This window comes from Protopterus annectens, chromosome 1.part1 (assembly GCF_019279795.1).
Source record: "Protopterus annectens isolate FY-2018-M chromosome 1.part1, PAN1.0, whole genome shotgun sequence".
In the NCBI taxonomy this organism is placed as follows: Eukaryota; Metazoa; Chordata; order Ceratodontiformes; family Protopteridae; genus Protopterus; species Protopterus annectens.
The window spans coordinates 341115851-341142629 of NC_056726.1; positions in this window are offsets into that span (position 1 = coordinate 341115851).

The following is a 26779-nucleotide window of genomic DNA, read 5'->3' on the forward strand; positions in this document are numbered from 1 at the left end:
GAGGAACACACCGATAATATGAATCAAACTCTGGACAGGCCGCGGATTCCGTACAGTCGAACAACATTCTTTCGCCTAATGGGCAGCCATTCCTGATACTGTAGGCATGTAATCCGATGTAATAGGCATCACAAGGTAATATTGTAGTCCTCACTCCCACCCAGGGGTGTGAGTGTCAGATGCAAACACCAAATGCAGTGCATTTGCAAGTGCGAGAGCAAGCCTGTTTGGCCACAGGTATGTGAGTGTCACACTGGTGAAGCAATGTAGAGGCTAACTGAGTGTAAGAAACTGTAACCAGAGGTTACCATTGCTTAGCTCTGCGTAAACCCATGCACACCCACTCACAACTGCTTTAATGTGCCTTAATCACTCCGTATCCAATGGCCTTGTTCTGCCCAGCAATAAAATAAATGGGCTCTGCAAGGCTCGAAACCAGGACCCTACACAACACAGCCAATGTGATTTACCACTAAGCCATGGCAGATATACAGACATCGGATGTTATCACAAACATATCATCCAGCACAGTCATTCAACAGTATAGGAAATGTATTCCATCATGTAGATGTATGTGTGTGTGTGTTTATGTCCAGATATAGATACATACATATATATAGATATATCAAGAACATCCCATGTGACAACAAAGCATTAAAAAGGAATGAAAAGGGAAACACCAGCAACACCTGTATTATGTGGTGGTGTTGTCTTATGTAATATCAAGACTCCCTCAGACAGACATATGTCATTAATACACGGAAACATTTGTACATTGGCCAAATACATCATTCTGTGCATTTTATTTACATTAACACAACAGTTCCTGTCCAATCATTATGTGAGAACAGTACTCTTTCAAGGTGTTGTGTGCGACATAATCATCATGAAAAAGGTAAATGGGGTAAGCATAGAGGGACCGGTAGTGTCATGTGTACAATGGGGTCGTCTGTATCATGTGTACCTGGAACCTTTAGGAGTCATGTGCATACCAGGATCGTGTGCCTGAGAGACAGGGGTGAGGACAACTGGAGTATGTTGTGATGCAAATTAAAAAGGTTACATGTGTCCAGGTGACACGTGTGTGAAATGGACAGCTATGTATGGGGCAAATGTTGTTCTAGGAAAAGATTGGCCTTTTGTTTCCATAGAGTGAGAGTGGGATGTGGGGGAAGGAGAGCAGGTATGCTCATAGAGGATAGGTTGGGTAGGATGACAGACAAGACAGCATACAGGGTCGGTATATGGCACATGTGGGGGGATACACCTTGGATGGGGAGGGGTGTTCGGCAGTCACAAGCCCATGAACCCCCAGATGGAAACAGTGGGATGGAGGTCACCAGCCATGGGAAACCACCACTGCACCAAAACAGCCGCAAAGGTGGCTGTGCTGGGGGCTGTCTAGGAGGGGCAGGCTCACCCTCTAAATGTGACACTCTGCCCTAGAACTGGTGTATCTGGTCTCAAAACCCCTTATTGAGCCCCCTACACACCACGTCTGGGTCTATATGACAGCGGACAAGTTCTTGTCTGGACCTGGTCCCAGGGGCGACAAGCCCCATCCTCAATGGCGGTTCCACCAGAAGGTGGTGCAGAGCCTACAGAGGTGGAGGTCCAAGGCTGGGCCCCAGATGTGCTGGTGCCCAGTGCCATGGCCAGCTGAAGTGGGACAGGAGGTTCTGCTGGGATCTCCAAACCCATACAGCCTATGGTGTTGCAGTTTTAACACAGATATGGCTTAGTAATAGTCAACAGCATTCAGGGTTACTTATAACAGCATGCATAGATATAACCATCAACCCAACACAACAGATGGTATACATTTACAGAGGGAGCACAACACATGCATATATAGTGCATGACATCTGTACAAAGTGTAGAAGACTTGTGACTGCAGCTATGAATAATGGCCCATTATTGGCATGTTACTGTGAGAACCTCAGACAGTGACTGTCATACCACTGTTTCATGTGACATATGTCCAATCAGGGATACGATGGCAGTAACTCTCATCACTATCACCATGCACTGACTGCAATCCTCACACTATGCTCCTGCAGTTCACAGATGTGTGTTCAGTGAGTAACACAGGAAACAAATGGTTCCACACACTTACCAGCCCACAGACGGCTCTACAGATGGGGGTTCCCTCACAAACAGAGCATTGTCTTGTCAGTTTTAAAACATGCAGAATAGCCATTACCACACACAACTTGTTAAACTGGCAGTAGTCTCAATGAAGCATAGCTACACTTACATGCTGCAGTCATGTCTGGCACATCACCCTCCTGTCTTTAGGCTATTTTCCACTGTGTATGTTGTTTGAGGAAAATCCAGATATCATCTGTGATGCCATTTACCAAACACCAGATCCAGGTTCCACTCACAGCGACTGTCATGGGCAAACACCAACATGATGTTCCTAGATATTGTACTGTGTTTCCATGCAATTGGCTATGAGAACATCACCACAGCTGTTCCAGATGCAATCAGCTAGAGGAGGACTGCAACAGGTGCAGAGGCCATCACCTGATCATGACCATCACTTACAAAACACAAGCTGCTGCTGAGCAGGTGTACAACTCCACATCCACCAGAGAGTGTGTGGGAGGGACAGACAGAGGCAAAGTACATCAGAGAAGGGCTTGGAGACTAAAACCTAAGCATCGTCTGTCACACACCTACCAGTACAGGGATTCAAACCCCTGACTGACTAGCCATTACTATTACAAGTGCATGCAATTACTCCATGTGCCACAAAGCTGACGTGTTGGTGTGCTGTAAGAACATATATGTGTGCTGGAGAGCGACATCTGCAACAGAGATATAGTAGACATACATTAGATGTAGCACACGTGGCTGTCCACATGAACGGATGTCATTGTCAACACAACCACACTCTCTAAGGGACTCAGACACATTGCCACACTTTGCCAGACCCACAAATACACTTCCTAACTACTTAGTTTGCCACACTGCAGTAATGCACAGGTACTACATTCACCACAGGGGATATCCGGAGGTTCTATGGGCTAGGCCATGTGAAAATGTCTGACATCAGTTGGTATACCAATGGGAGTTATACTGGGTATGACTGTGGTTGGGTGCATCATATCCCACACACAGACACAAGGTGCCAGTACTGACATGCATGTGTGCATTGCTTCATGGGTCTGTAATGGTTGGCTGTGCAAGATGGCTGTACAAGGCAGGGTGAGGGGTAATCCTTGGCATCATGCCACCTGACAATGGTGTGCAGTGTGGTTCAGGGGTGTAGTGTCTGCAATGTCCCACACAGATGGGTATTGTATGAACTGTCCTGTCATCCTGGTTCCCACTGTGTATGGCCATTGCTTTGCAAAGCATGCCATGTCTGTGTTTGATAGTCCTTGACATGGACATTGCCTAGGATGTGCATGTCCCACAATAATGTACAGTGACATGTACAAGTGTACCTGGTTTGGCTGGCACATGTTGTGTACACAGACTGTTATCCTCAGATATGCCAATACTGGCCTGGTGTGGCAGGACCTGCTTATAGACAGCAGGTTGACCCTGCACCTGCATTGATAGCATGATACAGGTATTCCCTGGTGTCAGTGGCATCTGTCCATACAGGTCATGTGTGTAAGGCATTGTATGGCCTTTGTGGATCACATTTGATGGCACCACATATGCTGCAGGCATCCAGTGGGGAACATAGTGAAGGCACATTGTCTGCAATTATGTGCCTATTGTACTGCTGGAAGGGTGCAATGCTCTCTGCAGCCCACTACAATCACACAATGCCTACTATCTGTCATCAATGTGCAGGGTACTAGCAACATAGCGGGATATTCTAGACAAGTGTGTTTGTGTATGACACATGGGTTCAGAATGTATTCCAGGTAATAGTAGGATGCATACTTTGTTCACCAGGCTTTTTGCCAGATGTAGAGGTATGGCTTGCCAACACAGTCCCTTGGCTGAATGACATCTGTACTCCTCGTGAGGTGGATATTGTGACATATAATATAGACACCATATAGGAAAACTACAAAATCCGCTCCCCAACACGTCCAGTAGTTAGACACACAGCCACCTTCACACAGGCTCTGACTGTCAAATACACACACACACACCTGCCTTGGAATAGAACCCCTACCTAACTAGTTTATCACCCTAAAGTATTACACAGTTACAGCATGTGCAACGGAGATTATTGGGTTACAGAAGTCCCAGAGGTATATTTCTAGGTGGGTGACATCAGCAGGATTGCCAAAGGTGGTTATGTGAATTGTAAAGAGTGTGCATACTCTAGAAAGCATTGTTTCCTTCTGAGGTAAACAGACACACACAGTTGGCCTGTCTGGGAATAGAACCCCGACCTAATTAGTTTATCATACTACAGCATTACGCAGTTACAGCACACACTATGGAGAACACTGGGTTATAGTAGTCCCAGAGGTGTATTTCTAGGTGGGTGACATCAGCAGGATTGCCAAAGGTGAGTATGTGAATTGTAAAGAGTGTGCATACTCTAAAAAGCATAATTTCTTTCTCAGGCAGACACACACACAGTTGGCCTGTCTGGGAATAGAACACCTACGAAACTAGTTTATCATAGTACACCATTATGCAGTTAAAGTATGCATCACAGAGATTACTGGGTTAAAGCAGTCCCAGAGGTGTATTTCTAGGTGGGTGACATCAGCAGGATTTCCAAAGGTATGATCCATAGAAGGGCATTTCAAGTGTACTGCGAGTTGTACATGTCTGTTACCTGCATGTACCCACTGCTTACTGTCACGAAAATGCATTTACACACACTTACAACTGCCTTATTTAGTCCTAATCAAAAAGGCTTACAGGTCTTGAACCCCGGACCATGCATACCGAGGTCAGTGGATGCACCACTAAGCCATCTGAGTTGTATACTTGCTGCATGGATTTTATAATACTACAGGTATTCCACAATACTGAAAACAAATGGGACAGTCACTTTGTGTACATATGTACAGTACCCTTGAATGTACTGCACTCTGTGAAACAACAAAGACAAGTCTACATCTGTACAACTGTCATAACTACATATATATATATATATATATATATATATATATATATATATATATATATATATGCACCTACAGGATGTGTATACACACATACATACACACACACACACACACACACACACATACACATACACACACACACACACACACACACACACACACACACACACACACACACACATATATATATATATATATACACACACACAGCTATAGCTATGTATATATATATATATATACATATATATATATATATATATACACACACACACACATGTCTGAACACCCTTTGTGACAAAGAAGGGTTCCAAAGGAAATGACGTGTACACAAAACAGAGGCATCTCTTGTGTTATAACATTTAAATCTTATTCACTTCACCAGAAAAGGGATGGTTGTTGTGTATGTGGAGTTTGGGGTGGGGAATGATGGCTATTGTAATCTACCCTGGGGATTGTGGAGTTTGGGTGGGGGAATGATGGGTATGGACTTACACCCAGGTGACCACTTCTGTGTCACTGCTCGATAGTGGCACAGGAAAATAACATACCCAACTGTAGTCATGCTTGGCTGAGTATTCTTTACCATTCCTAACTATGTAATACTTTGTAGACACCAGTCACCACAGATGGCTACCATGGTGTGCAGCATGTTAAAAGACATTACACATGTGTGTGCCTGGCTACAGGGTAGTCACACACACAAACACGCACACACTTGCCAGTATTGTGCATACACGTCTTGCCTATGTAAAGGTAACTAGTACAGTGGTATGCAGTTGGGGTATGTGCCACAGAACACATACAATTACACTTACTCTGATTATACCACTGAGCTGGGTGATATCACAGGACTGATTACTTGCAGTGGGGAGGGGGGAAGAGAGAGGTTTAGCAGTTGACAAGGAAAAAGGCCAGTGCAAAAGGTGGTATCTCTTTGGAATGCAGCAAAACCCACTGTCATGACAGGATGCAGACACAAATACACACGCACACCATTTGCTGACATACACACAAACACACGCACACAGTTGCCAGTGGTAGGATCAGAACTCCTGCTTATCTACAAATCACTATTACAGTACTACGCAGTTACTAGATGCGCCACGGAGATTACACATTCCAAGGCAGGCAGAATGCCCTTCTAAGATTGAGGACAACAACAGGGATACTGACAGTCACGAAGTACATAGCTGTAAACCTGTGTGTTTAAAGTAGGTGTCCATTACAACCTGTATGCACAAACAAGACACATCATCTGCAGGTAGTACATAGGTAGGCCTGAGAGATATAGTTGTAGCACAACAGGAAACTGAACTGGAGTATGCCCATCTGTGTAATGGACAACTACTATCGCTATACTGGGTTACAGTGGTCATGCTCATACACATAGAATCACAGAACTTGTTCAGGTGCATTGACTCCAATTACACAAGGTGACAGTGGGCATGCTCATACACTTAGTAGCACAAGGCCGTTTGGGATGCACTATGACTACAACTACTCAAGGATATACTGGGCATGCTCATACATTTAGTAAAAAAGGGCTTGTTTGATGCACTGACTCAAATTACACAAGGTGGCAGTGGGTACGCTTATACACTTAGTAGCACAGGGCTGTTTGGGATGCACTCTGATTCTAACCACAAAAGGCCATAGTGTGCATGCTCATACATTTACATGTACAGAACACATTGTCATGGACTCCTATTGTAAACACACATATTTACAGCTATGTACATCTTACCTGTCAGTATATATGCACATCATACTGGTTTACTACCAGATACCTGTATGTGGCCTCTAAATGATATATCTGTGTCTGTGCTGTCTGATAGACATGCATACATGCATATGAAGTACTGACATATATATGTTAAGTATACACAATCATGCATGTGTGGATGTGACAGACAATAGGTTAACTGGGACACACAGGCGGATGCTACCTACAGCATGTGTCACACACCTTGCTGCCCTGAAAAGCATACATTGATAGCAGGTTGTGGACAGTGGCATTATACTTGGAACAGTGGCATGTGCAAGCATAATGTGTGAGCCACATTGTGTAATGGTACTGAGGTGCAGGTGTCAAGATGACCTCTCTCGGCTGTGTTAGTAGTTGTCATTATTAGCAGGACTGCTACCCTAAGTATATCTCAGATTGGTTATATACACATTTTCTGCTGCTGTCCATCACCTTACATGTGGCATTTGCTACCAAGCACATTACTGCCACTTGCAGTGATGTCATGGTATGAGTGGCAACTGCTAGACCAAAACAATGAGCCAATGTCCTGCTGTTATTATGAGGTTGTCCAGTGTCTGTCATTCTGGGCTGTCATGATTGAATGACAAGCCTTCGACACAGAGGACATGCATCCATGTTTCAGGTGTGTGTGAATAATACCTATGTCACATTTACCTATATAGTCACATTCCAAGGCAAATGTCCTACACACAGAAGTAACACCCTAACACCTACAAGACAATTGCATTGGATGCTTATGCTAACCAATGTTAGATGTGTGGCTTTAGTAATCCATTTGCTCTATGTATAACCTACAATAGGGAATACTGACATCTGTGCAATGAGGAACACCTGGCTGAAGGCTCTGTAGTGCACAATTGCACTACCACCATATAACTCAGATCCAGACATTTGGACCCTAACCATTCCAGGTGGCGGTGTCCACATATTCCTACAGGCTACTCACATGTAAAGACCACTACTCCAACATAACTCATCACAGATGAGTCAGGTACAGGTGACAGTGGCAAATGCTGCATTCTAAGTTGTATCCTCATATACATCCACCACCTTGTCTCCAGACTACCAACAAACATCCATATGTGGTATGACATAGTATGGTAGACCACCAGATAACCTTCAATTGATGGACTGTACCTAGGCCTACATCAGCTGTGCAAAGTACCCATGTACAGACACAGCTGCATAATGTGTTATGCAATGCAATAATACCACTGTTTGTAACCAGCTCAGTTGTACACATACCAGGGTCCCTCAGATGTTGTCAGCATTAACATAGTCGACTGTTGCTGTACACCAGTAAACAACACCCTCATGGTTGGATATGACATAATTGCACCTGCCCTGGATATGTACATCCCACACTCATACAATATAAATGACATTACCATAGCTTTCATTATCCTTTATACATACAGGTGGCTACAGTCATTACAGACATCCACATGGCAGATAGCATGCTAACAGTACATAAAGTTTGATATCTATGTTAACAGAGGTAATATTCCCTCTCTACTGGTCACCCATGACACCTATCATATCATACAACAACCCTTGTGCCATGTATGTCATTAGACATGTCCACCTAATGCAATGCCTACAAATATGCCCAAATAACAGGATCATAGGACCTACACAAGGCCTGTATTGTCTGACTCAGGGAAATCCAGCTCTGCTCTGTATGTTCCTGAGTAGTCACAGGTGATATGTTCATGACATGTACAGCCATGTGTGGCCACAGCTCATACATATACCCCATGTCAAGAATTGCAAGCCATACATGCTGTGTGCTGTCTGGAGATTAGCCTTAGTACCACAATAACCAGTCCTTGCTAGGGTGAGATGTTTACAAGCCACAGACCTCGCATATGCTTGAATGTGTGTATTGCCTAGCCTAACAAAGCACATTTCTAGCACTCCTCCAGTAAACATGAGGTGTGTGTGGCAAATATGATGCCCTCACTGTTGACCATTATAGTACTCTGGCTTCACCATGGCACTGTCAAGTAACAGTTTGTAGGAGCATGACATGGAATAATGTTGTGTGTGTCTTGCTGATATGAGCTGTTGTCATATATGTACACTTGGCTACACTGTGAAGGTGGTTGTGTCCTACCAGTACATGAATACAACATCCATTATGGTGTAATGCTCGGCTATGTTTCACACATGGCATGGGGAAAGTTTGGAATGTATCCTCTTGACCTGCTAGTGCACTTACTGATGTAGACCGCATATGTGTACATGTATTGATGTTTGTGTAGATTCCATGTTTCATAGTTTCATAGTTTCATAGTTTAGTACTAGGCTATCTGCCCTGGGGCATTTGTAAGCCTAGCCATAGTGATGTGGCTTTCGCCACCCCATGAAATGGTAGAAAAATGCACAGAATAGATTTAGAATACTGTGTCTCTGTCTAGTAGTGACACAGTGAAGGTCCCCTTATATAATAGAATTAGTTTACTGTGCCCCTGTCTAGTAGTGACACAGATGTGACCCCCGGGGTAAACTTACGATCTCCCATCCACTCATTAATATTTCTCTTGAAGAGAGTTAGTGAGGGGCTCTGCGTAACATGCACTGGGATTCTGTTCCAGAGCATGAGAAGCCTCTGAGTTATGAATCTATCCATCCAGCATGTCCTATTCATACTTGTGCCGAGGTTTAAGTCTTTAGCTCTCGTGGTTCTGATGGATTTGGATTTTTTGAGGTGGAGCATATCCATCAGTTCCTGATTGGACATGGCCTTGTACGTCAGGCACAGATCACCTCTGAGCAGGCGGTATGCTACTGAATAGAGCTGGAGTTTCTTTAGTCTGGCAGAATAAGACATATGTTGGAGACCCTTGATCCTCTTGGTGAGGTACTTTTGTGGTCTCTCCAGCTGTTGCAAATGTCGGGTGAGGTACATAACAAATGGGACATTGTACTCAATCATGGGTCTGATGAGGGAGGAGTATAGGGGTACAATGACATCCTTGGATCTGGATGTGAATCCCTTCATGATAAGGTGTGCAAGGTAGAATGTCTTTCTAACCACTTTAGCAATGTGGGTGTCAAATGAGAGGTCGCTGTCGACTTGGGTCCCTAGGTCTCTGATTACTTTTTCCGTACTCAGTGGGTTGCTGTCTATGTGATAATTTGTGGGTACTTTATTTTTCCCAAAGGGGATGACTATACATTTTTTGGCATTTAGTTTAAGGCCATGACTCCGGCACCAGTTGTCCATTTCTGTGAGGCCTTTATGTAGGATGTATGTGTCCGCTGGTGTATCGACTATGGCGCCTAGTTTGCAGACATCTGCGAACTTTGTCAGCCACAACCCTCCCATGTTTGCTTTAACATCTGAGAAATAAATGCCGAATAAGAGGGGTCTCAGGACAGATCCCTGTGGGACACCACTTGTGACTGGCTTTGAGTCTGACATTGCTCCAGTGATTTTAACTTCATGGTTTCTGTCCTTTAGCCAGTTTGCAACCCATCTAGTGACATAAGGGTTTACAGTTAAGCTGTTGAGCTTATCTATGATGCCTGAGTGGGGTATTGTGTCGAAGGCCTTAGCCAAGTCCAGGTAGGCTGTATGGACTGCTTTGCCCTCATCAATGGCTCTACTGACTGTTTCAAAAAAGTCAACCAGGTTCAAAAGGCAGGATATGCCCTTTACAAAGCTGAACTGGGTGGGATCAAGTGTCTGTAGGTCCCCAATGTCTCTGTTTATGAGTTCCATAATGATTCTTTCCATAGCTTTGCAGACCAGGCTGGTTAAGCTTATGGGGCAGTAGTTCCCAGGGTCTGTAGAGGTACCCCCTTTGTGGAGTGGGACCACTGTTGCTGTACGCCTGTGTTCAGGTACATATCCTGTAGTAAGGCTAAGGTTAAATAGCATTTTATGTGCGGGTTTAGCTCCTCTTGGAGTTCACGTAGCACGCAACCCGGGATACCGTCAGGTCCCATTGATGCTGTGTTTTTAGCTTTGCTGAGGGCGGCTCTCACCTGGACATCTGAGATGACAAGGAGATTACATTCAGCTGGGATAAGTATTTCTTCTTTTGGGGGTGAGGGAGGGGAGACATTTGCACTGAACCTGTCAGCCAGAATGTTGGCAATATCTGTGGGTTCAGTGTATTTTTTGTTGTTGTGAACTAACTCTGAGCATATCTGAGGGTTTCTACCCAGGTTTCTAACATAGCTGAAGAAGGCTTTGTGGTTATCTTTAGTGTCCTTAGCGATTTTTCTCTCAAAGTTGGCCTTGGATGTTTTTATGAGAGAATGAAGTTTTCTGCTAATGTTGATCAGAGATTCTTTCCATTATGGGATTTTGCTCTGTCGTGCAGTAGCTTCCTTCTTTTGTTATACAATTTGTTAATGGCTGAGGTCCACCAGACAGGACGCTTGCCTTTGGTGGAGAGGGACTTGGATTTATTTGGGATTGCATGATCCATGCATTCTTGGAGATGTCCATAGAAAGCATTTGTGAAGGATTCAGCATTGTGGGATGTGGTATCCACTGGCCCAGTGGGCTTAAAGGATACCATTTCAGTCTTAAGAAGAGTGAAGTCTGCTTTTGAGAAGTTTTTCACTGTAGTCTTTTGTGCTGGGGGTGGAGGTGGGATATGTATATCCAGGGAGATTAGTTTGTGGTCAGATCTCACTAGTGAGGGGTATACCTCCAGTGTGGAGCATTTTGTCCCCATGTTTGTGATGATCAGGTCTAGTATATTATCTCCCCTAGTGGGAGAAGTGACTAGTTGTTCCAGTGCATTTGAATTTATGAATTCCAGGAACCTTTGGGCTAGGGTGTTAGGGCTAGAATAATGTGCCCAATCTATGTTAGGGTAGTTGAAGTCTCCCAGTATGATGGTATTTTGTGATACATTCATATCCTCCAATGTCTTCAGGAAGGCTGAGTGGGGTTCCTGAGATTGGGAGGGTGGTCTGTAGCATGCTAACAGTTGTATAGCAGTTTTGCTTATGGTTAGTTGCACCTGTATGGTCTCTGATGCTTCATGTGTTGCTACTAACCTGGAGGTGTGGGTGTCCTTGATGAATATGGACACTCCCCTCACTGTGGTTCGCCCGGGTTTTGGGGCCGAAAAGCATGATACGAGGTATAGCCTGGTAGCGCTGGGGTGCTCTCAGGAGCCTTGAACCAGGTTTCAGTTACTGCACAGACGTCGATGTTCTCCATACTGAGGAGTGCATTGAGTGCCTGCATCTTGAGATTTAGACTACTGGCATTGAGCAGCATTACCCTTAGTGTTTTTTCATTTTTGTTTTCTAAGGAGGTGGGTTTGTCTTTTGAGCCTTGCCTAAAAAAGGCACTATGGGGGTGGAAAGAGCCTTAGCCAATATCCGGAAGCCCAGTGGTGACAGGTGCAAGCCATCCCTTGCGAAGCAGCGTGGTTTGTCCAACATGTCATCCCAAGCAGACAGACATTGGATCCCCTTAGAATGACACCAGTACTTGAGCCAATTATTAAAGGTGATCATCTTGTCTTTGTATTGTGGCATCATTCTTGGTGAGGGCAAGATGCTGCTCAGGGTCAGGGTCATACCAGCCTGGGCTACATAATCAGAGAGCTCCTCTATGTCTCTTTTCATGTAGTCCAGGGAGGTACGTCTCAGGTCATTCATGCCAGCATGGACAACGACGGAGTCATATTTGTACTTGCTTTGGAGTGACCTGAGTGTGTGTGTTATGTGGCAGATCCTAGCTCCCGATAGGCAGCTCACAGTCACCCTCTCCTTGTTCAGCCTGGTAAGCGGGACATCAGTGTGTCTGACTATAGAGTCACCTATTACTAGTGTATCAGGCATGGTGTTTGGCCTTAAGGGCTGTGATTGATTGACAGACTGATTTATTGAAGTATGTGTTGCATGTGTTTTGTTTTGAGGTGGTGGATTTTTGGATGTCTGCTTTGGGAGCCTCTGTTGTTTTGGTAAGTTTTTTATTAGAGCCTCTGAGCATGTCTTTGTGTTTTTATGTGTTTGGTTTGCAGTTGTGGTAGGTCTATGTGGGACTGGGTTTGTTGTGTGTGTGGTTACCATCTCCTCCTGTCTGGTCATGCCAGCCCTGAGTTGAGAGAGTTCAGCCTCCAGTTTGGCTATGTAGTTGCATCTCTCACATGTATTTGTGTTTGTTGGGAGGAGGAGAGGGTTGTCTGTGTACATGAGGCAATTGTAGCATTGTCTCAAGATACCCAGATTAACCAGCTGAACTGGAGAGGACGCCAGTAATCTACCACTTTCGACATGCTAGAACAGTATAAGGAGTGCTGTGCCTTTAAGGGAAGTGGATATTCACAGGGGTGGTAGGTGGATGTAGTGCTTACTTAGTATGAGATTGCTTACTTAGTAGAGAAGTTTTGAGAACAAGTGCTAGGCTTATAATATAGCGAGTAGTCTGATTATACTAAGAGTAGAGCTTCCTTAAGGGAAAATTTGAAGAGCAGACTTGGCGGAGCCAGAAGAAGTTTTACCTTGTTTAACCGGTGCTGCTATATTTACACGCATAAAAGCCGCAAATGTGGATTTTAAATAGGGAACTTCAAAAGAGCTAGAAATGGTCCAAAACAACCAATTACTACAGCTCTTGTGCTGAGGTCACTTCCTACAGGGACAGGTAGGCTGCTCCAGGCTCCCACTTCCACTGGTGAGCAAAGAAACTTCCTTCTATCCAAGTAAGGTAATGGACAACACAGGAACTACACCACAGCCCAGAATACAGCAAAGCCTGTAAACTGGTCTAAACTAGTCAAGGAGAGGCGGGAAAACAAGGATTATTTTTTTGGTTTTTTGTTTTAGATAGAAAACACACAGAAAATGCAGAAACAGTAATAAATCAGTTACACAGGTTAGCACACTTTAGTGGGCAGCCTCAACTGTTAAATTAAACAAACAAACAAACAAACAAACTTTCGATCAATTTCAACTAAAATGTAACTTTAAGTGCAGATATTAAATAATGCAGCAAACAGCTAAAAAACAGTTTAAGCTTGTTTAGGATAAGCTAGAGAAGGTATTTCAAGTAAAAAAACAGCAAAGATACTTAAATCCAGAAAGTAGTCGCTTTTCTGAGTTCTCTGTAGCTAGGACCACTCTGCAGGACTACAAGGAGCTTGTCTGAGTAGTATAGCCAGAAAAAAACACCCAGAGGCGGATTTTAAACAGGGAACTTCAAAAGAGCTAGAAATGGTCCAAAACAACCAATTACTACAGCTCTTGTGCTGAGGTCACTTCCTACAGGGACAGGTAGGCTGCTCAAGGCTCTCCACTCCCACTGGTGAGCAAAGAAACTTCCTTCTATCCAAGTAAGGTAATGGACAACACAGGAACTACACCACAGCCCAGAAGACAGCAAAGCCTGTAAACTGGTCTAAACTAGTCGAGGAGAGGTGGGAAAACAAGGATTATTTTTTTGTTTTTTTTTGTTTTTAGATAGAAAACACACAGAAAATGCAGAAACAGTAATAAATCAGTTACACAGGCTAGCACACTTTAGTGGGCAGCTTCAACAGTTAAATTAAACAAACAAACAAACTTTCAATCAATTTGTGTGTGCAGTGTCTGATGTTTGAAGGTGACTGTTGTCTTAGTACATTATGCTGTTGCAATACAGCCTCAACATTGCCAACTGTATATGGTGATATGCTCAAAGTACAGTAAGCTGTACATGAGGTATAGACAGATGTTTGGACATGACTACTAAGTGGTGGGGCTACTTTGCAGATGAATGATTACTGAGGACAGCTCACTGGTGTGTTACAACCATTCCTACAATAACCTGTGTAACTGCTAAGGTCTGGTTTTGTTAATTGAAGGGGATGACAGACAATGTAGAATGCAGTAAGAGTGACACTGAAGGCAAACCTCTTAACACCTGTAACAGTAATACCTCCCCTGTGCATATATTGTGTATATATCAACACAGTTGCAAAGGAAAGAGTCAGTAAGCTTTGTAGCAAATGCAATAGTGCTGTACTTCTGTAATACATATCATGAGATAGGCAGGTGTTTGATTCACAGTACTGGCACCTGTGGGTGTGTGTGTGTCCATATATGTCACTATGGTTGGGAATACATCCCACATGTTTTCACTCTCCTGAACAGTGTTGTTGACATCAGTACAGAGTGAAGTGTAGAAAGAAAGGCATAGGCAGGTGGTTTAACCTCACACGTCTGTATGTGTGTGAGATAGGTGTATATCTTTGTATATGCCACAGTGTGTGTGTGTGTGTGTGTGTGTGTGTGTGTGTGTGTGTGTGTGTGTGTGTGTGTGTGGCTGTCCGTGTGTATGGCTGTCCAGTCCCTGGAGTGAGGCTGTATTTTACCATAGTGAAATGTTAATGCCCCCTCACCCCATCCACTCAATGCAATCTAGTATCCCTGTTGATATCATCATTCTTAGATGAGAATTCTATCCGCCTGTTAACATGTACACCCTGGGGTGTGACTTGTTGTTACATAGCCTACTGATGAACCCCCCCACCCCACATACACTCACTGCACTGTAGTATCCCTGTCGATGTCTAACTACCTGTACATGTGTAATCTCTGTGGCGCGTCTTGTAATTGTGTAGTACTATAATGCTGATATGCACATAGGCAGGTGTTCTCATCCAAACACTGGCAACTGTGTGTGTGTGTCAGAGTGTGTGTTACTGTGTCTGTGAATTCCTGAGTTTGTGTGTGCCTGGGTTTGCATGCTGTCATGGCAGTGGGTATTACTGCTTCCCAATGAGAAGCCACTATTTCCACTGGCCTTTAGCCTTGTCATCTGCTATACCACTCTTTTACCTCCTCCCCGCACCAGCTAACTATACCTGTGATGTCACCCACTATGGATGTGACGGCTCTGAACACAGTAGCTTACTACACAGCTATCATTAAACTCGAAAACAAACAAATATAACAGCTATAAACAGGACTCTGTAAACCGCAAATACCACTTGCCCAAAAAGAAGATAAAACTGTATCGAAGATAGAACCTCTTTAATCAAAAAAAAAATGTAAAAGTTAAGAGCTTTTTGTCCCACCAAATTGTGGGACTTCTTCAGACAAAAAACCTTGACAACAACTACAGTTTATATCCTAGTGCATTGGTGCCGGGATTACAAGCACCGCAGCTGATTGCAATACTCATTAAACATTAAAATATTTAAAGAAACAGTAAAACAGTAAAAACCATGTTTACCATTGAAACAGTTTAACTTCAAAGTTCTGTGACAACAACAAAAGCATGTCAATAAACATTTAAAATGAATGAATATTTTAAAAATAAAACATATATTTTGTGCATTGACAACAGTGGGTCTACTGAAAATAGTAATATTGATGAACATAGTCTAGATCCAATGAATGCATTTAAAACACATGTGAACAGTAGACATAAATCCTTATTAACGAACATAGATATTGAAATACACAAATATGTATAACAAGGAATGGGGAGGGAGGAAGTAAAGGGAAGGAGAAGGGGGAGGGGGTGGTAGGGAGAATGAAAATGTCATAAGCGACATCAAAGCAATAACAAATTGAATGCAGGAAATGGTTATATAAAATAATTCAATATTATAGATTTAAAACCAATAACAAATTCAATGAAACTTCACTGAAATAGAATTCTTCTCTAAAAATAGGGAATAGAGCTATTCTGTGCATTAAAATAAAAAAGATATATATATTATAAATACAGGAATGCATAGATGTATCAATACATGTATATACCTACATGAAATTAACTTGAAAAATATATGTTAATCTAAGAAATATATAAAAGAATATGACCTCATCGACACAAACTTTTTAACTTCAATATTGGGTAAAGTGAACATATTTCATTGAGTCCAGGCATAACACTAGCATTACAACGAATCTGCCAGTAAAATTCAAAAACCTCTTGTTGTACATGATATGGTCCACCCCTACCATCTGAAAGAACAGTGTCAACTGCTCTAAACAGAAATTTGTGATTTGGGTTTTCTGCCGTATGTTTTGCTAAGGCATTTTCAAGTTTGTTTTTCTTAATAGCATACAGGTGTTCATAGACATGTTCACAGTTTCCTGTCAGTTTTCCCAAAATAAAATCCGTGGCATTGTTGACACTGAGCTAGATATACTACACCCTTGGACTGACAGTTAAATTTGTGTCTCACCTCATAGGTAACATTCCTAATACAAAAAGTTTCACCAGTATTCATATACGAGCAATAATTACACATATTACATTGGAACATACCTTTCCTCCATGGCAGTCCCTGTATGTTACTCTTCATGATTTGTTTGAGATTCTTGCCTCTTTTCCAAACAATTCTTGGTTTATCAGGTAGTTTATTTCCTACTTCTTTATCACTATTAATTATAGGCCAATTTTTATTTATTATCAATGTAATAACCTCACTATCAGTGCTGAAGGGGGTTATAAATGCCAGTCTTACTGATGTAGTATCTACATTTTGAGCCTGTACTACCATGTGATTAGTACCACAAATAATGACTTGGTATGTGCCTAATTCTCTTTTTGTTTTTACCTCATTAACCAAACTGTTTATAAGTTTTTTGGGATAACCCCACCTCATGAACATTTCTTTAAGTAATTGGCACTCTTCAAAAAAATCCACATCCCTGGAGACCATACGGGCTGCTCTAACCAGTTGGCCTTTTACTACTGATCTCTTCTGATACTAAGGATGGTTACTACTGTAATGGAGAAAGGTATTAGAATATGTTTCTTTCCTATAAATTTTAGCACAGAATGATCTATTCTCATGATCTTTCCATAAATCTACATCTAAATATGCAATTCTCTCATTATTATATGTATGGGTGAAAGACAGAAAGCCAGAACTCATATTAAAGAATGAAACCAAATCAAGTGCTGTTTTTTTGTCTCCTTCTATCAAAATAAAAATATCATCAAGGAAACGTGCATAAAATTTAATTTTATTCATCATTTCGTCATTCTTCCCTATCACTTCCTGTTCTCAGTAAGCCATGACTAAATTCTCAAAGCTCCCCCCACATGGAGAGCCCATGGCTACACCTATTTTCTGTAGGTAGATCTTATTGTTGAAAATCAAAAAAATTATATGATAAAACTATATCCAACATTTCTTTTATCAAAGTAATTTCTGATTGTTTAGCTCCTCTTTTCCTCAACATGAAGCTCACCCATTCTATACTGTCTTGGTGGGGTATACATGTATACAAATCCTTCACGTCAATGGTTAAGAAATTTAAACTGTCATTGAACTCTAGGTTGTTAATGTTTTGAAGGGATGACCAAGAATCTTTACATATTGCTTTTTCTTTTTGTACATATTTTTGTAATATATTGTCCACCATTTTCACACAAGGGTATGTGATACTATTTCTAGCATCAACTAATGGTCTCATGGGGGGGTCAACTAATGATTTGTGCATTTTAGGAATTCCAAAAAGATTGGGTATTCTAGGTGTTAACATGGTCAAGTAATTTAATGTTGACAAATCTAGTCTTCCTTCTATAAAGAAGTCATTAAATAATGACCTAATTCTAGAATATGCTTGCTATAGTTCATTTCTAGATGTTTCTTGGTAAGCATCACTGTTTAATATACTCGACATCTTGTCGGTATATTGTTCCTGTGTCATAACCACTAGTCCCCTCTTTTATCAGGTTGCATAAATCTGACCCCTGTTTCTCTCAATGATTGCAAAGCTGTTTTTTCTTGTATGGTAACATCAAACGGTATGTTTTTCCTATACATATTAGAACACAACATATTTCTTAAGTCTATCTCACATATTTTTTCAAATAAATTCAAGACAGGATGCATTGGTGGTAAAAATGTGCTAGTAATATGAAAGTTATTGGTTTCCATTTGGTCACCACCAAAAAACACTCTCAAATTCATTTTTCTGAGAAATAGTTTTAAATCAACTAAAGATATGACAACATCAGCCCTACTACTGGGAATGAAAGTATTACCTCTGGCCAATAATTCAATAACAGCAGGTTCAATTGCAACATTAGTATAATTAAACATTTTGAAATCATTGTCCGAGTTGTACAAAATAATAGGATTAATATTAATATTAATGGTTACCTCCCCCTCTTCCCCCATGGATTGGTGTTGTTCCTGTTTATGTGATTGTTCTCGAAGTTCGTATTCTTTCTCAAGTTGATGATATTTTTATTTTGATAGAAGGAGACGAAAAAACAGCACTTTATTTGGTTTCATTCTTTAATATGAGTTCTGGCTTTCTGTCGTTCACCCATGCATATAACAATGAGGGAATTGCATATTCAGATGTAGATTTATTGAAAGACCATGAGAATAGATCATTCTGTGCTAAAATTTATAGGAAAGAACATATTCTAATACCTTTCTCCATTAGTAACCATCCTTGGTATCAGAAGAGATCAGTAGTAAAAGGCCAACTGGTTAGAGCAGCCCGTATGGTCTCCAGGGATGTGGATTTTTTTGAAGAGTGTCAGTTACTTAAAGAAATGTTCATGAGGCAGGGTTATCCCAAACAACTTATAGATGGTTTGGTTAATGAGGTAAAAACAAAAAGAGAATTAGGCACATACTAAGCCATTCTTCGTGTTACTAATCACTTGGTAGTACAGGCTCAAAATGTAGATACTACATCAGTAAGACTGGCATTTATAACCCCCTTCAGCACTGATAGTGAGGTTATTACATTGATAATAAATAAAAATTGGCCTATAATTAATAGTGATAAAGATGTAGGAAATAAACTACCTGATAAACCAAGAATTGTTTGGAAAAGAGGCAAAAATTTCAAACAAATCGTGAAGAGTAACATACAGGGACTGCCATGGAGGAAAGGTATGTGTAATTATTGCTCTTATATGAATACTGGTGAAAATTTTTGTATTAGGAATGTTACCTATGAGATGAGACAATGACTGCAGTGGTGGTGCTGCGGTAGCATTGTCGACTCACAGAAGACGCAAGACGTTCTCCCATTCGATTCTCAGCTAGAGCGTCCTCTGTGTGGAGGCATACGTGAATGGGGCATGCCTTCGTTGAAGGTTGTGCATCAGGGCTGGTAACTCGGCACGTAAAAATCCACTACCATTCATTAGCGGACCAGAGTTCCACTGTGGCGACCCCTAACCGGGATAAGCCGAAAGACACAAACAAACCTATGAGATGAGACACAAATTTAACTGTCAGTCCAAGGGTGTAGTATATCTAGCTCAGTGTCAACAATGCCCCGCATTTTATTTTGGGAAAACTGACAGGAAACTGCGTAGAACGTGTCTATGAACACCTGTATGCCATTAAGAAAAACAAACTTGAAAATGCCTTAGCAAAACATACGGCAGAAAACCCGAATCACAAATTTCTGTTTAGAGCAGTTGACACCGTTCTTTCAGATGGTAGGGGTGGACCATATCATGTACAACTAGAGGTCTTGGAATTATACTGGCAGATTTGTTGTAATGCTAGTGTTATGCCTGGACTCAATGAAATATGTTCACTTTACCCAATATTGAAGTTAAAAAGTTTGTGTCGATGAGGTCATATTCTTTTATATATTTCTTAGATTAACATATATTTTTCAAGTTAATTTCATGTAGGTACATACATGTATTGATAAATCTATGCATCCCTGTATTTATAATATATATATATTTTTTTTATTTTAATGCACAGAATAGATCTATTCCCTATTTTAGAGAAGAATTCTATTTCAGTGAAGTTTCATTGAATTTGTTATTGGTTTTAAATCGATAATATTGAATTATTTTATATAACCATTTCCTGCATTCAATTTGTTATTGCTTTGATGTCGCTTATGACATTTTCATTCTCCCTACCACCCCCTCCCCCTTCTCCTTCCCATTACTTCCTCCCTCCCCATTCCTTGTTATACATATTAGTGTATTTCAATATCTATGTTCGTTAATAAGGATTTATGTCTACTGTTCATATGTGTTTTAAATGCATTAATTGGATCTAGACTATGTTCATCAATATTACTATTTTCAGTAGACCCACTGTTGTCAATGCACAAAATATATGTTTTATTTTTAAAATATCCATTCATTTTAAATGTTTATTGACATGCTTTTGTTGTTGTCATGGAACTTTGAAGTTAAACTGTTTCAATGGTAAACATGGTTTTTACCGTTTTACTGTTCTTTATATATTTTAATGTTTAATGAGTATTGCAATCAGCTACGGTGCTTTTAATCCCGGCACCAATGCACTAGGATATAAACTGTAGTTGTTGTCAAGGTTTTTTGTCTGAAGAAGTCCCACAATTTGGTGGGATGAAAAGCGCTTAACTTTTACATTTTTTCTTTTTGATTAAAGAGGTTCTATCTTCGATACAGTTTTATCTTCTTTTTGGGCGAGTGGTATTTGGGGTTTACAGTGTCCTGTTTACACAGCTATCATGCTCTTGGATCATTATAACAGTAAACCTAATTGAAACATGGGAGATTATAACTGTGATGTGGAAGCTATAAAGTACATGCAGGTATTGTCATGCAGACCTGTGAGTAGTCAACATGTACATATGAGACACTAACCGCAAACACCGACATACCCCGGCACAAGCAACTACACCTGAAAGAGGAAGGCAGAACATCAAGATCAACATGCAGTTACTGTTGTTGCACATGATACATACTGTCAAACATACAAAATGCATTCTAAAACTACAATACATGGTATGTCTGCTGCCTGTCAACACTACTCAACAATATTAATCTACAATTGTCTACCTAGTATGTTCACCCTGTGCATCAGACCATATGAGCATGTCCCTGCACTGATGGTGTGGATGACAGGGATGCGGCACAGGCATCATCATATGCACAGGGTGATAATGTTTGCCAGAGGCCTAGGCTGCACCATTGGATGACATTATGTGTGTGTGTGCGTTAGGGTCTGTGATATCATTGGGCCTGTGTGAATGTTATGCGTGTGTGTGTTGAGGTGCCCTACATTTACTTCTGGTGTGTGTGTGTGTGTGTGTGTGTGTGTGTGTGTGTGTGTGTGTGTGTGTGTGTGTGTGTGTGTGCATACACACAGGTCTGGCATGTGGCTGGCCTACACAGGGGTATTATTGACAGCTGCAGACTGTACAAGGCAGGTTTCACAGTTCACGGTGTCCAGCCATGGCCACGTGATCTGTGCATGCCAGGGGTTGCAATGCCACTACCAGGCAGTGTTCCAGACTGGGTACTGCCTGATGACACCTGTCCACTGGAATCGTGTCCCTGTTGGGACCATCCAGGACCATGTGAACTTGGCCTGCTGTGTCCTGGTGTGGACTGCACAGCACCAGCGGCACTGCTGCTGCTACCGCCACTATGGGAGCGGGCATGTGCAGTAGCATATTCACATAGACTTTCAACAGGTGATGTAGCTGACCTATGTCCATGTGCCTGATGTCTCACTTTCACCAGATGTTCTAGCACAGACATTCCATGCTCAAGGATTGACATGCCATGGTCAAGGACTCCCACCATGTTACCCAATCGTCTATCCAAAACATCTGCAAGATGATGGTGAGCATTTGCAATTGCCTGGAACTTGTCAGTTAATGAATGGACAGCAGCCCTCTGAAGCCTCAGGCCTTCTCTGTTGTGATGCTCAGCATGTGCCTGTGCCTCCATTACAGCCTGAAACATGTGTCTGGTGACTCCAGCTGGTGTGCTTTGTCCCGCACGGGCATGTTGGCTAGTGGCCCTCCTACAAGCACCACTGGGCACATGCCTATATGGGACATCACCAGTCGGTGGACTGGGATCATGGTGTGCAGGCACACCTTCCATAGTCTCCACACTTCCCTGTTCCATGCTACAACCCGCCAACTGTCCTTCCTCTATGACCATGGTGATGGGGTATGTATAGGCAGGGGAACTGTGTGCGAGGATGAGGGGGATACAGGTGGAATGGCAACCAATGGCACAGATTCAGCCCCTGACAATCCTGCCTGTGCCTCAATCATACTATCATCATCACTGCTAGAGTCTGTGGGGACACTAACATCAGGTGAACCACAGGAGGGCAATGCACCTACATCAACACCTGTGAGGGGAAGACAAGAACTGTACATTACAAGTTATACCACACACAGACACACACAGACACACACAGACATATGCTACATGCAGGTGATATGGCAGATGGCATTCAGCTTAGACAATTATAGTGGTAGTTATCATACATCCCTGAGTTGCACACAACAGCATGCATGTGTTATAGCAGACAGCATGCACCTTACACAATTATAGTGGTGGTTAGCATACATACCTGTATTGCAACATTTGTGTTAGTAGCCTATGCCCCATACCTGCAACACAATGCATGCACTTTGCACCATTGCACAGCACTGCCATGGTGTCTGCAACATACACCACATGTTAACAGACCATTGCTGACTTTTGTACATCTGCCACTGATGCTTTGTGTTGGCCATTACCCCTATGTGTGAGGACTTGAGCAGAAGGGTATGTTGACTGAATACTATGTTTGCCTGAGTCCTAGCTTGCATATCTCCCCAAAGCAGTGCATGTCTGTTCAACATTATTCCGCCTACCCCTGAGCTGAGTCTACAGACATTGTGCATGTGGCTGTACACACATGTTTGACATGGCTGTCCCTACTTTGCAATGGTGCCACAGACCAGCACAGGTTTACAGTACACCGGCCTAATGTGTGGCGTATGACCTTGCCAATCACATGTAGTATGACATGTCTTCTGTTGACGTGTTGAATGACATGCATACATGTTTAACACAATGGTGTCCTTTCCAATCTACAGTACGGTAATGGTGTCCCAATGCAGGGACGTGTTATTCTAACATGGACCTTCAGCTGAAGCAATGTTGACTGTCCGCCCTACAAATATGCAGTGACATACTGCACATTGAGCTGATGTGCATAGCCATTGCAGGGCATCATGTGGCTTCACAATTGCTATACAGTGTAAGTTACTGACACAGTTCATAGCCATGACTATGTTCACATACAATACATATCTAATGTGGAATGTGACCCATGTCACTGAGGTATATAGTCACTAAACCCTAATGTGGAATGTGTGACACAGGTCATAGAAGGGTATACGGATGACACCCCTGCACATCTGCAACTATATTACTGATGCCTGGCAACTATGCCCACACATGGCTAACTTAGCAGTACTCTATGTCCCACATGCCATCTGTGTACCTCACACATGAGGAGCAGGCATGACAGTGATGTCTGACACCAGCAAGGTGAATGTACTGTATCTGTGGCCTGATGTGGTTGTATGTGTATGTTGTGCAACACATGTATGTATTTGGATACTGTATAGGTGAATGCTTTCATGTCGTGACACACTCAAGATGTTCAAGACATGTTATGTGGTGGTTTCATGTTATGCCTACACAAGCTGTGCACAGGCCTGTATGATGTTTAGTGTTTCACATCTGCAATATCACCATTACACAAAGGCCATAGTTGTATTGTGTCGAGCCAATGTACAACAGGGTGTACACACATGTACATCACTTCTACTGTGTGTGTTGCTTCATGTCTCTGGCCATCCTCCATGGCCATGTGTAAACATGTTCTGTCCAATGGTTTTGATGGCCATCTATTTCACATGTCAGTGTTATCCCATATGACATACACCCATAGATGTCTACTGAGGACAGGGTTATGCAGACAAAGGGTGGTATGTATGGGATGTGAGACATCATGTTTTGCAGGATAGTTGAGCAGTGTTGCAGTCAGCCCACTACATGTCATGGACATGTCAGATAGCACATGACATTGTGTGACATTTGTAGCAAGGGTATAATCCACAAGGGTGTATCCTGTGGGCCGGTCATACTCCAGCTCCAACACATTTAGAGTGTGTGCACACATAAGCTCTCTGTACAGTACTGTTTGTATTCCCAACATGTGTAATGCTGATATGTAGTACCTGTCCCTACAGTGAAACACAAATCCACCATTGTATTCACAGTTGTCCACACATCTGGCAATGACAGTTTGGAAGGTTTAGTGTAGGTGTTTCATATAGTCTTCAATTGTTTCACATGGGTAACCACTGTGATGCATTGCAAGTCTGACCAGTGTCTATTAACAGGACCACCATACATTATGTGTACGTGTGTTGTGGCAGATAGCATGCAATTAATATGATCTGTGCATTATCAAGCCTGGTAAATAATAACAATCTCACCTGACACAGGCTGCTGTCACTGCAAAATACCAGAGGTACCTAAACAGGAGTGTCACAGCAGTAAGATCATTATCCACACCTGTGTGATAGCTACAAGGTGCAATGTCCATGTTAGCACATAAACCAGTACAATACACTATACTATGGAGTATGCACATCTGTGCATACATAGAGTAGCAGACTATAGTATGTGGCATGTGTGCATACATGCCTTGCATATGTTACATTACATATTGTACAGTAACACATGTAACTATGTGAAATATAGTTGTGTTATATGTGCAGTACTGACATACCAGGCAACTCCAGGCTTGGTGGTTGAGAGACACCTACCTCCACAATACCAGCTAAAGCTTGTGGATGGAGGTCTGCAGGTGTCCCCAGGTTGGCCAGTAGCTCCTCGGTACATGTGAGTGGGGGTTGGGTGATGGCCCCCCACTTGTTGCACCTTGTTCCCTGGCAATTGCATTAGCATGCTGTTTCACCCATCTTATGAGGTCACTGCAGTGTCGGTGCACCTGCTGATATGTGCAATTGTGACCACCAACATCATTTACCCTCCTGCGGAGTTCCTCCCACTGGGCATCCTGCTGCTATGCATCCTGTGGCACATGGCTGAAGAGTGTTGTATGGTTGTTGAGGAGGTATGGGATGAGGACCTCATCTCCAAGCAGGTGTACACTGGCAGCCTGCTATATGGCATACCTGGAAGACATAATTATGGAGACAGGTCACAGTAACTCACAGAGACATACAGAAGTACAGCTGAACATACATGTGTATCAAAGTTATTAAGATTACAAATATGTTTTTGCAAATCTACATGACACTAACACCACTGACATGTTTAAGTCACACACATTTGTCACTTACTGGTGATATGATGTTATCACCATATATGTGTGTGTCATGTGATGACATTGCTTATACTCCATGTGGATGTTGTCTTGACGTGGGCGTGTCTATTTGCCTTTATGGGTGTCTTTACCTATCAGCACATGCCTGGATATGTTCACATTAATGCAATTGACCTTCATGCTGTGTATATGTCACATATATAGTCATACATAGCTGTTAGGGACATAACCTGTGACCCTGCAGATTTGCAAGCATGTATGTGTTTTGCCATATACATCTACATGGCACTGTACAGCTGTGTAGCACCCTGCCATGTATTGCCTGTGTTGCACATGTGTAACACATGGGACAATAGCTAGCCTGATGGTATTTGCAGGGTTGGATATCAACTATAGCATGTATGGTCATAGTGATCTAGTAGGCTATATGCCCTGGGCCATTTATGAGCCTAGGCAGACAGGTTACCTAGCTGTAGGCAACAGACAGATAAGTTTCAGTGGCCAGTTCAAGCAGTGCCACAGAACTGATCCACAGGGTTACTGATATATTTGACATGCGGTCATCACACCATGTCACAGAGAGGGGTGATGTGCAGCTTCGCTGAACAGGGATGCATAGTATGGCAAAGGTATGTTAAGTGTATGGGACAGAGATTTGTCAGGCATGTTGTGATCCTTGCACTAGAAAGGTGGATGTCCATGAAGTATGTGTTTATTTGGGATCAGGATGTGTTAAGTGTAGCATGTCCAACACCTCTGGGTTGGACATGGCTTTATTCAGGGTAGGGTGCATGCTATATAGTGGAGCTAGGGATTGGGAAGGGCAGTACAGGCCATCTACACATGGGCAATAACCCTTAAAGGAAATATATGATCTATTATGGGTCACA